Source organism: Electrona antarctica (assembly GCF_951216825.1).
Source record: "Electrona antarctica genome assembly, chromosome: 4".
In the NCBI taxonomy this organism is placed as follows: domain Eukaryota; kingdom Metazoa; phylum Chordata; class Actinopteri; order Myctophiformes; family Myctophidae; genus Electrona; species Electrona antarctica.
The window spans coordinates 56228145-56246135 of record NC_136809.1 but is presented as its reverse complement, the minus strand read 5'-3'; positions in this window follow the sequence as shown (position 1 = coordinate 56246135).

The following is a 17991-nucleotide window of genomic DNA, read 5'->3' as shown; positions in this document are numbered from 1 at the left end:
ACAGGAGATTCCAGTGAAGATGGCAGCAAAAGCAAAACACAAGGTAAGCTATTTTTTTCTGAATGAACAATTAATAAAAACAGTGCTCAACCACAGATATTTGAAAAATCACTATAACCAGTATTTGACCATAACATTTTGTCAATTAGCTCTGATTATTAAGCTAGCTCAGTTAGCTAAATTAGCTCATACCATTTTGTGAATTAGCTCTGATTATTAAGCTAGCTCAGTTAGCTAAGTTAGCTCAAATGGCTCACATGGGCTGAAGACAGTTTAGATCAGTTAGAGGGATTGCTTTTCCTGTACTTTTAGGTTAGTAATGACCTTAAAACTACTGTTTTGTAACACAAATAATTTTGTGATGAAGTTAAGACACTTAGCTTCAGTTTAGCTTCAGATATAAGGATGATGTTGTTTGGTGGTAATTTCATGTAATGTAATCCAATGTGAGCTCCTGAAACGTTTATTTTGCTATTATTTTCTGTGAAAATAGTCAGAATGGGTATACAATTTCGTTTTTGTGTTAGGACTTTCTACTGTATAAAGTATATATGTTGAGTTTGGTCCAGTTTGTAGTGTTGTAGCATTAGCTTCCTTTAGCTGCTGTCTTTCTGTGTAGCACTGTAGCAGTGCAGTCAGTGACTCTGCAATGATGTGATATTAAAGAAAATGGTAATAATAGGCAGAATAATTGAAACATCAGAAGACGTCCCCATGATGCACATTAGCACGGGGTCCCCAATATGCATGTCTTAAGATGTGTGTGTGTGTGTGTGTATTTATGCAAGCTTGAAGGCAAAATATTGAAACTTCAGAAGACGTCCCCATGATGCACATTTAGCACGGAGTCCCCAAGATGCATGTTTTAAGATGTGTGTTTGTGTTTGTTTGTGTGTGTATTTATATGTCCCCGTGATGCACATTAGCTTAAAGTGTGTTAAATGTCCCCATATATCACAGAACTGAAAGTGTGTTCTAAATACCTACTATGTAACAAAATGGTATATTGGATTACATCAGGATGTTGTAATACTGGTAATATTATCTTACATGAGTTATTTCGAACTCACTTTTATCCAAAGCAACTTCCAATAAGTGCATTCAACATTGATAGTCAAGTGCACTACTTTCACATGCCTAACTCTTTTAATATTCAATGAATCTTATTCTAAACAGATGTTGAATGACATGCCTGCAACTGGGGGTGGAGACTCCCCCACAGACACACATGGCTCCAGCAGTTGCCAAGACATCCACTTCCATTGAAAAGGTAAATGGGGAGAGCACACCTTACAAGGATGTTGTGTAATGTCCTAATGTCTAGTATGACTGTCCGTTCTCTCACACACTCACTCGGTATAATGATGTAAATTTAACAACATAGCCGCAGCCAACTGGTGGTGTTTTTTCCTTTACTGGGGCTTATCAGACTTAACATTATGGTAATGTTTCGGGGCCGGGCCAAGCCATGGGTTGGACCAGTTCGGGTCCAGGCTTTATTGTCAGGCCCGTTGAGAACTCTAACAGCATGTATGTCCCCGTGATGCACATTAGCCTAATGTAAAGGGATTAAAAGTCTAAATATTGTAGATCACATAATAGGCAGAATAATTAAAACATCAGAAGACGTCCCCATGATGCACATTTAGCACGGAGTCCCCAAGATGCATGTTTTAAGATGTGTGTGTGTTTGTTTGTGTGTGTGTATTTATATGTCCCCGTGATGCACATTAGCTTAAAGTGTGTTAAATGTCCCCATATATCACAGAACTGAAAGTGTGTTCTAAATACCTACTATCTATCTACTATTGAGTATGACTGTCCGTTCTCTCACACACTCACTCGGTATAATTATGTCAATTTAACAACATAGCCGCAGCCAACTGGTGGTGTTTTTTCCTTTACTGGGGCTTATCAGACTTAACATTATGGTAATGTTTCGGGCCGGGCCAAGCCTTGGGTTGGACCAGTTCGGGTCCAGGCTTTATTGTCAGGCCCGTTGAGAACTCTAACAGCATGTATGTCCCCGTGACGCACATTAGCCTAATGTAAAGGGCATTAAAAGTCTAAATATTGTAGATCACATAATAGGCAGAATAATTGAAACATCAGAAGACGTCCCCATGATGCACATTTAGCACAGAGTCCCCAAGATGCATGTTTTAAGATGTGTGTGTGTGTTTGTTTGTGCGTGTGTGTATTTATATGTCCCCGTGATGCACATTAGCTTAAAGTGTGTTAAATGTCCCCATATATCACAGAACTGAAAGTGTGTTCTAAATACCTACTATCTATCTACTATTTAGTATGACTGTCCGTTCTCTCACACACTCACTCGGTATAATTATGTCAATTTAACAACATAGCCGCAGCCAACTGGTGGTGTTTTTTCCTTTACTGGGGCTTATCAGACTTAACATTATGGTAATGTTTCGGGCCGGGCCAAGCCTTGGGTTGGACCAGTTCGGGTCCAGGCTTTATTGTCAGGCCCGTTGAGAACTCTAACAGCATGTATGTCCCCGTGACGCACATTAGCCTAAAGTAAAGGGCATTAAAAGTCTAAATATTGTAGATCACATAATAGGCAGAATAATTGAAACATCAGAAGACGTCCCCATGATGCACATTTAGCACAGAGTCCCCAAGATGCATGTTTTAAGATGTGTGTGTGTGTTTGTTTGTGCGTGTGTGTATTTATATGTCCCCGTGATGCACATTAGCCTAAAGTGTGTTAAATGTCCCCATATATCACAGAACTGAAAGTGTGTTCTAAATACCTACTATCTATCTACTATTTAGTATGACTGTCCGTTCTCTCACACACTCATTCGGTATAATTATGTCAATTTAACAACATAGCCGCAGCCAACTGGTGGTGTTTTTTCCTTTACTGGGGCTTATCAGACTTAACATTATGGTAATGTTTCGGGCCGGGCCAAGCCTTGGGTTGGACCAGTTCGGGTCCAGGCTTTATTGTCAGGCCCGTTGAGAACTCTAACAGCATGTATGTCCCCGTGACGCACATTAGCCTAATGTAAAGGGCATTAAAAGTCTAAATATTGTAGATCACATAATATGCAGAATAATTGAAACATCAGAAGACGTCCCCATGATGCACATTTAGCACAGAGTCCCCAAGATGCATGTTTTAAGATGTGTGTGTGTGTGTGTGTGTTTGTGTGTGTGTATTTATATGTCCCCGTGATGCACATTAGCTTAAAGTGTGTTAAATGTCCCCATATATCACAGAACTGAAAGTGTGTTCTAAATACCTACTATCTATCTACTATTTAGTAGGACTGTCCGTTCTCTCACACACTCATTCGGTATAATTATGTCAATTTAACAACATAGCCGCAGCCAACTGGTGGTGTTTTTTCCTTTACTGGGGCTTTTCAGACTTAACATTATGGTAATGTTTCGGGCCGGGCCAAGCCTTGGGTTGGACCAGTTCGGGTCCAGGCTTTATTGTCAGGCCCGTTGAGAACTCTAACAGCATGTATGTCCCCGTGACGCACATTAGCCTAATGTAAAGGGCATTAAAAGTCTAAATATTGTAGATCACATAATAGGCAGAATAATTGAAACATCGGAAGACGTCCCCATGATGCACATTTAGCACAGAGTCCCCAAGATGCATGTTTTAAGATGTGTGTGTGTGTGTTTGTTTGTGTGTGTGTATTTATATGTCCCCGTGATGCACATTAGCTTAAAGTGTGTTAAATGTCCCCATATATCACAGAACTGAAAGTGTGTTCTAAATACCTACTATCTATCTACTATTTAGTATGACTGTCCGTTCTCTCACACACTCATTCGGTATAATTATGTCAATTTAACAACATAGCCGCAGCCAACTGGTGGTGTTTTTTCCTTTACTGGGGCTTATCAGACTTAACATTATGGTAATGTTTCGGGCCGGGCCAAGCCTTGGGTTGGACCAGTTCGGGTCCAGGCTTTATTGTCAGGCCCGTTGAGAACTCTAACAGCATGTATGTCCCCGTGACGCACATTAGCCTAATGTAAAGGGCATTAAAAGTCTAAATATTGTAGATCACATAATAGGCAGAATAATCGAAACATCAGAAGACGTCCCCATGATGCACATTTAGCACAGAGTCCCCAAGATGCATGTTTTAAGATGTGTGTGTGTGTTTGTTTGTGCGTGTGTGTATTTATATGTCCCCGTGATGCACATTAGCTTAAAGTGTGTTAAATGTCCCCATATATCACAGAACTGAAAGTGTGTTCTAAATACCTACTATCTATCTACTATTTAGTATGACTGTCCGTTCTCTCACACACTCACTCGGTATAATTATGTCAATTTAACAACATAGCCGCAGCCAACTGGTGGTGTTTTTTCCTTTACTGGGGCTTATCAGACTTAACATTATGGTAATGTTTCGGGCCGGGCCAAGCCTTGGGTTGGACCAGTTCGGGTCCAGGCTTTATTGTCAGGCCCGTTGAGAACTCTAACAGCATGTATGTCCCCGTGACGCACATTAGCCTAAAGTAAAGGGCATTAAAAGTCTAAATATTGTAGATCACATAATAGGCAGAATAATTGAAACATCAGAAGACGTCCCCATGATGCACATTTAGCACAGAGTCCCCAAGATGCATGTTTTAAGATGTGTGTGTGTGTTTGTTTGTGCGTGTGTGTATTTATATGTCCCCGTGATGCACATTAGCCTAAAGTGTGTTAAATGTCCCCATATATCACAGAACTGAAAGTGTGTTCTAAATACCTACTATCTATCTACTATTTAGTATGACTGTCCGTTCTCTCACACACTCACTCGGTATAATTATGTCAATTTAACAACATAGCCGCAGCCAACTGGTGGTGTTTTTTCCTTTACTGGGGCTTATCAGACTTAACATTATGGTAATGTTTCGGGCCGGGCCAAGCCTTGGGTTGGACCAGTTCGGGTCCAGGCTTTATTGTCAGGCCCGTTGAGAACTCTAACAGCATGTATGTCCCCGTGACGCACATTAGCCTAAAGTAAAGGGCATTAAAAGTCTAAATATTGTAGATCACATAATAGGCAGAATAATTGAAACATCAGAAGACGTCCCCATGATGCACATTTAGCACAGAGTCCCCAAGATGCATGTTTTAAGATGTGTGTGTGTGTTTGTTTGTGCGTGTGTGTATTTATATGTCCCCGTGATGCACATTAGCCTAAAGTGTGTTAAATGTCCCCATATATCACAGAACTGAAAGTGTGTTCTAAATACCTACTATCTATCTACTATTTAGTATGACTGTCCGTTCTCTCACACACTCATTCGGTATAATTATGTCAATTTAACAACATAGCCGCAGCCAACTGGTGGTGTTTTTTCCTTTACTGGGGCTTATCAGACTTAACATTATGGTAATGTTTCGGGCCGGGCCAAGCCTTGGGTTGGACCAGTTCGGGTCCAGGCTTTATTGTCAGGCCCGTTGAGAACTCTAACAGCATGTATGTCCCCGTGACGCACATTAGCCTAATGTAAAGGGCATTAAAAGTCTAAATATTGTAGATCACATAATATGCAGAATAATTGAAACATCAGAAGACGTCCCCATGATGCACATTTAGCACAGAGTCCCCAAGATGCATGTTTTAAGATGTGTGTGTGTGTGTGTGTTTGTGTGTGTGTATTTATATGTCCCCGTGATGCACATTAGCTTAAAGTGTGTTAAATGTCCCCATATATCACAGAACTGAAAGTGTGTTCTAAATACCTACTATCTATCTACTATTTAGTAGGACTGTCCGTTCTCTCACACTCATTCGGTATAATTATGTCAATTTAACAACATAGCCGCAGCCAACTGGTGGTGTTTTTTCCTTTACTGGGGCTTTTCAGACTTAACATTATGGTAATGTTTCGGGCCGGGCCAAGCCTTGGGTTGGACCAGTTCGGGTCCAGGCTTTATTGTCAGGCCCGTTGAGAACTCTAACAGCATGTATGTCCCCGTGACGCACATTAGCCTAATGTAAAGGGCATTAAAAGTCTAAATATTGTAGATCACATAATAGGCAGAATAATTGAAACATCAGAAGACGTCCCCATGATGCACATTTAGCACAGAGTCCCCAAGATGCATGTTTTAAGATGTGTGTGTGTGTTTGTTTGTGTGTGTGTATTTATATGTCCCCGTGATGCACATTAGCTTAAAGTGTGTTAAATGTCCCCATATATCACAGAACTGAAAGTGTGTTCTAAATACCTACTATCTATCTACTATTTAGTATGACTGTCCGTTCTCTCACACTCACTCGGTATAATTATGTCAATTTAACAACATAGCCGCAGCCAACTGGTGGTGTTTTTTCCTTTACTGGGGCTTATCAGACTTAACATTATGGTAATGTTTCGGGCCGGGCCAAGCCTTGGGTTGGACCAGTTCGGGTCCAGGCTTTATTGTCAGGCCCGTTGAGAACTCTAACAGCATGTATGTCCCCGTGACGCACATTAGCCTAATGTAAAGGGCATTAAAAGTCTAAATATTGTAGATCACATAATAGGCAGAATAATTGAAACATCAGAAGACGTCCCCATGATGCACATTTAGCACAGAGTCCCCAAGATGCATGTTTTAAGATGTGTGTGTGTGTTTGTTTGTGTGTGTGTATTTATATGTCCCCGTGATGCACATTAGCTTAAAGTGTGTTAAATGTCCCCATATATCACAGAACTGAAAGTGTGTTCTAAATACCTACTATCTATCTACTATTTAGTATGACTGTCCGTTCTCTCACACACTCATTCGGTATAATTATGTCAATTTAACAACATAGCCGCAGCCAACTGGTGGTGTTTTTTCCTTTACTGGGGCTTATCAGACTTAACATTATGGTAATGTTTCGGGCCGGGCCAAGCCTTGGGTTGGACCAGTTCGGGTCCAGGCTTTATTGTCAGGCCCGTTGAGAACTCTAACAGCATGTATGTCCCCGTGACGCACATTAGCCTAATGTAAAGGGCATTAAAAGTCTAAATATTGTAGATCACATAATAGGCAGAATAATTGAAACATCAGAAGACGTCCCCATGACTCACATTTAGCACAGAGTCCCCAAGATGCATGTTTTAAGATGTGTGTGTGTGTGTGTGTGTTTGTTTGTGTGTGTGTATTTATATGTCCCCGTGATGCACATTAGCTTAAAGTGTGTTAAATGTCCCCATATATCACAGAACTGAAAGTGTGTTCTAAATACCTACTATCTATCTACTATTTAGTATGACTGTCCGTTCTCTCACACACTCATTCGGTATAATTATGTCAATTTAACAACATAGCCGCAGCCAACTGGTGGTGTTTTTTCCTTTACTGGGGCTTATCCGACTTAACATTATGGTAATGTTTCGGGCCGGGCCAAGCCTTGGGTTGGACCAGTTCGGGTCCAGGCTTTATTGTCAGGCCCGTTGAGAACTCTAACAGCATGTATGTCCCCGTGACGCACATTAGCCTAATGTAAAGGGCATTAAAAGTCTAAATATTGTAGATCACATAATAGGCAGAATAATCGAAACATCAGAAGACGTCCCCATGATGCACATTTAGCACAGAGTCCCCAAGATGCATGTTTTAAGATGTGTGTGTGTGTTTGTTTGTGCGTGTGTGTATTTATATGTCCCCGTGATGCACATTAGCTTAAAGTGTGTTAAATGTCCCCATATATCACAGAACTGAAAGTGTGTTCTAAATACCTACTATCTATCTACTATTTAGTATGACTGTCCGTTCTCTCACACACTCATTCGGTATAATTATGTCAATTTAACAACATAGCCGCAGCCAACTGGTGGTGTTTTTTCCTTTACTGGGGCTTATCAGACTTAACATTATGGTAATGTTTCGGGCCGGGCCAAGCCTTGGGTTGGACCAGTTCGGGTCCAGGCTTTATTGTCAGGCCCGTTGAGAACTCTAACAGCATGTATGTCCCCGTGACGCACATTAGCCTAATGTAAAGGGCATTAAAAGTCTAAATATTGTAGATCACATAATAGGCAGAATAATTGAAACATCAGAAGACGTCCCCATGACTCACATTTAGCACAGAGTCCCCAAGATGCATGTTTTAAGATGTGTGTGTTTGTTTGTGTGTGTGTATTTATATGTCCCCGTGATGCACATTAGCTTAAAGTGTGTTAAATGTCCCCATATATCACAGAACTGAAAGTGTGTTCTAAATACCTACTATCTATCTACTATTTAGTATGACTGTCCGTTCTCTCACACACTCACTCGGTATAATTATGTCAATTTAACAACATAGCCGCAGCCAACTGGTGGTGTTTTTTCCTTTACTGGGGCTTATCAGACTTAACATTATAGTAATGTTTCGGGCCGGGCTAAGCCTTGGGTTTGACCAGTTCGGGTCCAGGCTTTAATTGTCAGGCCCGTTGAGAACTCTAACAGCATGTATGTCCCCGTGACGCACATTAGCCTAAAGTAAAGGGCATTAAAAGTCTAAATATTGTAGATCACATAATAGGCAGAATAATTGAAACATCAGAAGACGTCCCCATGATGCACATTAGCACGGGGTCCCCAATATGCATGTTTTAAGATGTGTGTGTGTGTGTATTTATGCAAGCTTGAAGGCAAAATATTTAAACTTCAGAAGACGTCCCCATGATGCACATTTAGCACGGAGTCCCCAAGATGCATGTTTTAAGATGTGTGTGTGTTTGTTTGTGTGTGTGTATTTATATGTCCCCGTGATGCACATTAGCTTAAAGTGTGTTAAATGTCCCCATATATCACAGAACTGAAAGTGTGTTCTAAATACCTACTATCTATCTACTATTTAGTATGACTGTCCGTTCTCTCACACACTCACTCGGTATAATTATGTCAATTTAACAACATAGCCGCAGCCAACTGGTGGTGTTTTTTCCTTTACTGGGGATTATCAGACTTAACATTATGGTAATGTTTCGGGCCGGGCCAAGCCTTGGGTTGGACCAGTTCGGGTCCAGGCTTTATTGTCAGGCCCGTTGAGAACTCTAACAGCATGTATGTCCCCGTGACGCACATTAGCCTAATGTAAAGGGCATTAAAAGTCTAAATATTGTAGATCACATAATAGGCAGAATAATTGAAACATCAGAAGACGTCCCCATGATGCACATTTAGCACAGAGTCCCCAAGATGCATGTTTTAAGATGTGTGTGTTTGTTTGTGTGTGTGTATTTATATGTCCCCGTGATGCACATTAGCTTAAAGTGTGTTAAATGTCCCCATATATCACAGAACTGAAAGTGTGTTCTAAATACCTACTATCTATCTACTATTTAGTATGACTGTCCGTTCTCTCACACACTCATTCGGTATAATTATGTCAATTTAACAACATAGCCGCAGCCAACTGGTGGTGTTTTTTCCTTTACTGGGGCTTATCAGACTTAACATTATGGTAATGTTTCGGGCCGGGCCAAGCCTTGGGTTGGACCAGTTCGGGTCCAGGCTTTATTGTCAGGCCCGTTGAGAACTCTAACAGCATGTATGTCCCCGTGACGCACATTAGCCTAATGTAAAGGGCATTAAAAGTCTAAATATTGTAGATCACATAATAGGCAGAATAATCGAAACATCAGAAGACGTCCCCATGACTCACATTTAGCACAGAGTCCCCAAGATGCATGTTTTAAGATGTGTGTGTGTGTGTGTTTGTTTGTGTGTGTGTATTTATATGTCCCCGTGATGCACATTAGCTTAAAGTGTGTTAAATGTCCCCATATATCACAGAACTGAAAGTGTGTTCTAAATACCTACTATCTATCTACTATTTAGTATGACTGTCCGTTCTCTCACACACTCATTCGGTATAATTATGTAAATTTAACAACATAGCCGCAGCCAACTGGTGGTGTTTTTTCCTTTACTGGGGCTTATCAGACTTAACATTATGGTAATGTTTCGGACCGGGCCAAGCCTTGGGTTGGACCAGTTCGGGTCCAGGCTTTAATTGTCAGGCCCGTTGAGAACTCTAACAGCATGTTTGTCCCTGTGACGCACATTAGCCTAAAGTAAAGGGCATTAAAAGTCTAAATATTGTAGATCACATAGTGTGTGTGTGTGTTTGTTTGTGTGTAAAAGTCCCCATATATTATGTGGGAAATCAGGTAAATGGTGCACTCACTGCACCTGACTTAGTCACATGACCACCAGCAGGAAGGATAAAAGTCTAGTTCCTCCCAGTAGAGAGCCATTTTGAGTCTGCCACAGACAATAGTGTTCCCCTCTCATACAGGGTGAAGTAGAGAAGCATGGTAGGCTAAGCTTTTGTTTTTTGCGGCTAATGCTGCCAATGGCTTTTGTTTGAGCACATGCCACTGTTGGCCATTGTTCATCTTTGCACTTTAGTCTGCATCCATATTGTTTTATTTGACCTGATTTAAATGTATTTTTTTATATTCAAATGACTTGACCATGCACAAATTAAGTGATCTGCTGCTGTTCCTAGAGACCTTGAGATACTGGTAAAACAGTGTAAATATATATATTCTATGCACTGCATGTGTTTGTGTATTTAAATGCAGCTTTGTAATATCATTGTCTTCTCTTTTAGCTGTGATGCTGTTGATGCCCCCCCTGCCCTCGCATTGATTGTACTGTGCTATAATTCACTGCAAATCAAAGTAGGTTTTATTGTTTGTTCTTTTAATAATGATTTGAATGCAGTGTTTGTGTACTACAGTACGACTAGGGCTGGCAACTAATGTATTTTTATGTTTCCTTAAAGAGACCAGTCCAGCCACAGTTTTCCACTGTCATTTTACCCTTTTGTTTTGTTTATTTGAATTCTCAAGTTAGTAGGCATGATTTGAATTGTTTTCTTACTGGCATGTTTTAATAGTTTTCTCTCCATTTCTGTTACAGTGTAACCTTGTTAACACTAGCATGTCTGAAGTCAAATCAGACAGAAGTAGCATGTGCTTAAATTCATATTTAGAAAATGTTTCAGATGTAAAACAATTCTGAGATGATGGACAAAATTACCTCTCAGACATGCTAGTGTTAAAGGCCGGGTCCACCCCGCTGCACACATCACTTTCCTCTCCTGTTGGGACTGCACTGTGGGACCTTTGGGTTTTATTGGTGTGTATTTGTTAACCCCCTGCACTGCATGTTTTGTATTTATTTTATTGTTGTATTGCACGATTTGTTTTTCGTGCTAGGCCTGTCCCCTTTCTTTCCCCAAATGTATTTGAGCTAATTATATACTTGTCACTTTATTATCTTATCTGCCTCACTGACGTATTGCCCTAACCTTTTAATATATACTGTGTAGTTATATATAAATAAAGTTGTTACATTTTCCACAAATGCCTCTCGTACATTGTTCCTGTTAAAGGGGAAGTTGGTCAAAGTTTACACTCTAGGGGTTCCTCCTGCCCCCTCAACAAGCGGGAGGTGGCGTAGTCAGGATATTAGTACCAATTTGTTCGCTTGTACAATTAAAATGTGTCATTTATTTATGTCAACATTGTGCATTATCTATGTCAGGGTTGGGCAACTTTGATGATGGAGAGGGCCACTATATTTTCAGTCACTCCAGGGGGTCACAATGCATATACTGTCAAAAATAGAAAAAATAGCAGTCTACAAGCTCAAAATGTGTTGTGCTTTGACGCGTTTTGAGCTTGTAGATTGGCTATTTTTTAATTGGAAAACTGAATTATGTTTTAGCTATTTGTGAATTGGTTATGGTTTATTATTATTATTATTATTTATTATTATTATTATTATTATTTTCCCAAATGGATTCATATGGTATGTTACCTTAATAACTTAATTACAAATTCATTGGACATGAAAGAAGGCAATAACATTTTAATACTAGTCATTAAGTTATAGACTGAAGTTGCCCGTTTGGAATTAAAGCTGAATGATATATCAGTATTTTGATTAAGCCCATATCTGGGAATGCCCATATATGGACATATTGTAGTCATAAATCCATATGACATCAGACATCTATGCATGTCAGACGTCAGTCATCTACATATGTATGTAGCAATACAGCCCATATATGGAGATACCATATATGGAGATAGAGGCATCAGTAATTGTAGGACTCCCCTTTATGCCCATATATGGAGATCCCTGATGCCATCAATATCAAGTCCATGTCATCAATATTAAGCCCATATCTGGAAATGCCCATATATGGACCTATTGTAGTCATCAATCCAGATGACCTAATCAAACACTCAAGGTTGCCTCTCGCCCCAGGGCGTTTTACTAGTTAGTAATTACACTTGTTGCAAGGTCCCCATTAATCACATTAGAGGGGACCTTGTGTGAATTATTTAAATGATATTCAAATGAGGTCCCCATCAACCATGTTAACCAGATTTTTCACAAGTCCCCATATGGCATGGTCCAGCAATTACTTCATCAATTCTGATATTTAAAGTCGTGTATAAGCTTACAAAGCCATAGTTGTTATACCTGATTTTTTTCATAGCTGTATAACCTTTAGAAAGGGTGGTCCCCACGAGGGATGAAAAAAATGTTGGTCCCCACAAACCACAAAAACCAGTATGTGTGTGTGTGTGTGTGTGCTCGCTCTCTCTCTATCTCTCTCTCTCTCTCTCTCTCTCTCTCTCTCTCTCTCAGGTATCTTTACATCAGCTGTGAAAGGCGTTTATCAGTTCAGATTCACAGCAGCTGGCCTCTGGTCATCAGAGTATGTGCGTATCCAGATGTATAAAAATGGTCAGCGACTCCTTTATAACCATGCATCGAACAATGGTGTTTGGGAATATGTGTCTAATGGAATGATCGTAGAGCTGGAGCAGGGAGACACAGTTTACATGCGTATACCTAGTGGGCACAGGCTCTATGATAACTCTGACAACCACAGTCTGTTCAGTGGTTTTCTGCTCTATGCTATGTAACTCTGTTACTACCATTACATTCTGTGTAACACGGTTTGTGGTAACGTTACATTAAAGAGACAAGTGTTTGTTGGCCCCGTAATGTATTTATACATTCTGTCAGGAATAAACACTTATTAAAAGAGTACTGTTGTTTATTGTCTGTTTTAACCCTATAATACATCTAGAAGACAGTGATGAAGTGTTTTTGTCCATAATTACAGTATTTCTGTCGGGAGGAAACCACCCAACTCCATTTGAGGTTTTTGACTTTGTTTGCATAAATCAGAGCTATTGAACACCCTTTACGTCTGTGTGTCGTTTAGAAAATATTGAACCAATGGAAAGTAGTAGGGCTGTCCCCGACTAAGGATTTGTATAGTCGAAATTAATATGAATAAATTTGCTGTTAGTCGACTGATAGTCGACTGAACACCCCCCTGCACCCCCCCCCCCAAAAAAAAACAACACATTTGCATTAAGGTTGGGCGATAAGCTCTCAAGGCGCCGCGTCCTGCCTGTTTTTGCAGCGCCGTTCGCTACGCGTTGAGAGCTTGTAGATCCGTCTATTTTTGCAGCGCAGCTGCGCAGCCAGGGTAACAAAATAAAAAATAAGTTACAGGTGGAGATGAAGTGAAGTTGGAACGGACAAGCAGCTGCAAGCCAAGAGCTAACATCACAACCACTGGCTGGTGACAGTGTTGTTAGCCGCAGCAACATGTAGCCTGCCCTGGTAACTTCTCCTCCTCCCCGGAGAACTCTTGCCTCCCCGCACCGTCGGGGAGGCTGATCCACAAGCTCTCAAGGCATCGCGTCCTGCCTGTTTTTGCAGCGCCGTTCGCTACGCGTTGAGAGCTTGTAGATCTGTCTATTTTTGCAGCGCTGGTGTCGGGGTTCGTTCACGTTGTCAATAAAAAAATAACCTAGATTACAGGCGGAGATGAAGTTCAATCAGTGGGTTGAATCAGTAGCTACGCGCTAAGCTAACGATCCCCGACCCTACACTAACACTAGCAGCCTGTTTTTTTATTTCCCCCCCGACTTCACGGGTGGCGCATTGGGATTGTGATGAGACACGAGACAGCAGTGTGCATTCTGTTGTGACTGTATATTATTAAACTGCATGGGTCTGGACTCCGGAGCATAAACAACATGTAGGCTACAGTACAGTAGCCTCCCTCGGCTTGGTCCCTCCCAGCCTTTACTCTGGCTGCCAGAGTGTTCCCCGATGCTGCGGTGAGGGGACTGGGAGCATACCATTATAACGGAGGGGTTTTCCACCCGGCCCAAAAGAAAAAAATCGTCCCGACTGTTTTTTTTTGTTTGTTTTTTTTGGTGAACATCGACTGAGAGGTTGTCAGTCGACTGAGACCCGTTCCGATCGATTAGTCGACTATTCGACTAATCGAGGTCAGCCCTAGAAAGTAGTAAAAAGTGCTTAGAACAAAACCTCTTAAATCACATTGTCTCCCTCAGTGAGACACTGAACCACACATTGTCTCCAGTGAGACACTGAACCACACATTGTCTCCAGTGAGACACTGAACCACACATTGTCTCCCTCAGTGAGACACTGAACCACACATTGTCTCCCTCAGTGAGACACTGAACCACACATTGTCTCCAGTGAGACACTGAACCAGACATTGTCTCCAGTGAGACACTGCACCACACATTGTATCCCTCAGTGAGACACTGAACCACACATTGTCTCCAGTGAGACACTGAACCACACATTGTCTCCAGTGAGACACTGAACCAGACATTGTCTCCAGTGAGACACTGAACCACACATTGTCTCCAGTGAGACACTGAACCACACATTGTCTCCAGTCAGTGAGACACTGAACCACACATTGTCTCCCTCAGTGAGACACTGAACCACACATTGTCTCCAGTCAGTGAGACACTGAACCACACATTGTCTCCAGTCAGTGAGACACTGAAATACACATTGTCTCCCTCAGTGAGACACTGAACCACACATTGTCTCCAGTGATACACTGAACCACACATTGTCTCCAGTCAGTGAGAACACTGAACCACACATTGTCTCCAGTCAGTGAGACACTGAACCACACATTGTCTCCAGTGAGACACTGAACCACACATTGTCTCCAGTGAGACACTGAACCACACATTGTCTCCAGTCAGTGAGACACTGAACCACACATTGTCTCCAGTCAGTGAGACACTGAACCACACATTGTCTCCAGTCAGTGAGACACTGAACCACACATTGTCTCCAGTCAGTGAGACACTGAACCACATATTGTCTCCAGTGAGACACTGAACCACACATTGTCTGTTTTAACCCTATAATACATCTAGAAGACAGTGATGAAGTGTTTTTGTCCATAATTACAGTATTTCTGTTGGGAGGAAACCACCCAACTCCATTTGAGGTTTTTGACTTTGTTTGCATAAATCAGAGCTATTGAACACCCTTTACGTCTGTGTGTTGTTTAGAAAATATTGAACCAATGGAAAGTAGTAAAAAGTGCTTCGAACAAAACCTCTTAAATCACATTGTCTCCCTCAGTGAGACACTGAACCACACATTGTCTCCAGTGAGACACTGAACCAGACATTGTCTCCAGTGAGACACTGAACCACACATTGTCTCCCTCAGTGAGACACTGAACCACACATTGTCTCCAGTGAGACACTGAACCACACATTGTCTCCCTCAGTGAGAAACTGAACCACACATTGTCTCCAGTGAGACACTGAACCAGACATTGTCTCCAGTGAGACACTGCACCACACATTGTCTCCAGTGAGACACTGAACCACACATTGTCTCCAGTCAGTGAGACACTGAACCACACATTGTCTCCCTCAGTGAGACACTGAAACACACATTGTCTCCAGTGAGACACTGAACCACACATTGTCTCCAGTCAGTCAGACACTGAACCACACATTGTCTCCAGTGAGTCTCTCACTTGCTAGCTTGTGAATGTGAGGACGCTGGCGTCGACTGTTCGCCGCTTCACCTCCCAATGTATGAACCATTGGAAGCACTTTGAGCACTTGGAAAAGTACTATAAAAATGCAATTCATTATTATTATTATTATGAGAGACTAACTTCATAAATTCATGTCAATTATATCACAGGATATCAGCAGGTGTTTGATGAAAAAGCTTTGAGCACCACGGATAGAGCAACATACGTTTTTAGGCATGGGTTTGAAATCCTCTTGACGTACCCTCTATCCAACTGTCCCGTTAGTCCGGTCGCTACCTCGTGGTTACGATATTAACGCTTCTGATGACTTTTAAAGTCACGATGCTCACATTAGCTATACAGTGATTTTGCTTCCTGATTTTTTGGGGGAAGTGAAAGTGAAGGTTTTCATAAATACCCATGCATCCGGGTGGCGATAAACGCTGGAGTCTTGGGTGGTGTCTGAGAGGCTGAATCTCATCAAATGGTGGTCCGTGGCTCAAACACAGAATAATAATGATGTGCCTTGATATGAAAAGGGTTGAAAACCACTGATAATGAGCGGTGCCTTTTTTTTTGCAAACAGTTTATGGACTTTAAAGTCCATAGACTTTGTTTGCAAAAAATGTCATCATAACTACCCTAAACAAACAATACAATCCATAGACTTGGCTGGCCTATGACACAATTTCTAGCGCCTCTCAAAAATGTAGTCATTTCTAATCATGCCCTCCCTCCCCCTCGTGTCAATGCGATGACATCATCAAGCGACACAACTTTGACCTTCACTGACAGACTGTCACCGTCGACTTGCATAAATCACGCTGGTGCGTCTTGAGGTTGCTTAACACAGTAAAACTATTTGTCACACTGTTTACTACAGAAGGATTTTTCTCCTGTGTGGATACGTTGGTGTGTCTTCAGGTGACCTATCTGACTGAAACTCTTGTCACACTGTTTACAACAGAAAGGTTTTTCTCCAGTGTGGACACGCTTGTGTGTCCTGAGGCTCCCTAACGTACTAAAACGTTTGTCACAGTGTTTACAGACAAAAGGCCTCTCTCCTGTGTGGATACGATGGTGATTCTTGAGATTGCCTAACCGATGGAAGCTCTCGTCACAGTGTTTACAGACAAAAGGCCTCTCCCCTGTGTGGATACGATGGTGTCTCTTCAGGTGACCTATCTGACTGAAACTCCTATCACGTTTACAGTGAAAAGGTGTTTTTCCTGTGTGGATAAGCTGGTGTTTCTTCAGGTCACATATCTGATTAAAACTCTTGCCACACTGTTTACAACAGAAGGGTTTTTCTCCCGTGTGGACACGCTGGTGTTTCCTCAGGTCACATATCTCACTAAAACTCTTGCCACACTGTTTACAACAGAAGGGCTTTTCTCCAGTGTGGACGCGCTGGTGTGCCTTCAGGTGACTATCTGTCGGAAACTCTTGTCACACTGTTTACAGACGTGAATTTTCATTCCTGTATAGGTCATCTGACGTGTCTTCACTTCTCCTGGTGGAGTCAAAGTCTCGGTAAACCGTTGGTGACTGTACAATCTTGGTTATCTACGTCTCCTTGTTCATGGCTGGTTATTACAATGCTGTTGATTTGCTGTCAGGATTCTGAGGGTCCCTTTCTGGGCATTTGACAGTAGAGGTCGTCGTGGCTCGATTTGTATGTACAGCCAGAACGGTGGACCTTAGCCTGGGAAGATTGAGACTCCTTCCTGGAGTGGTGGTTCATCATCTATACATGGACTGTGATGGCGTTGTAGGTTCTGTCGGGGAATGGACAAGTTGTCCTCTCTCTGTCTCCCTATTATCCTCTCTTCTGTCTCCTCTTGGACAATTTATTTATCCTCTCTTTGACTGCCTGTATATTTTCTATCTCCTTCTCTCACAACACTGAGTAAAGCCACCTAAAACTCCTGGTCTCTGTGGAATGAAGTGGAATTGAAAAACATTTTCTTGAATATTTATATACTGAGAAGAGTTCTGATCTGACCTCACTCACAACACAACCGGTTGCTCAGTTAATAATTAGACATTAGAAATTATGGCAAATTATGGCTCCCTATTACCATATTCACATTTACTGTTTATCGGTTCTTTATTCCTGTTTTGCGTGTAGCTTTTTTATTTTTGGGCTTGA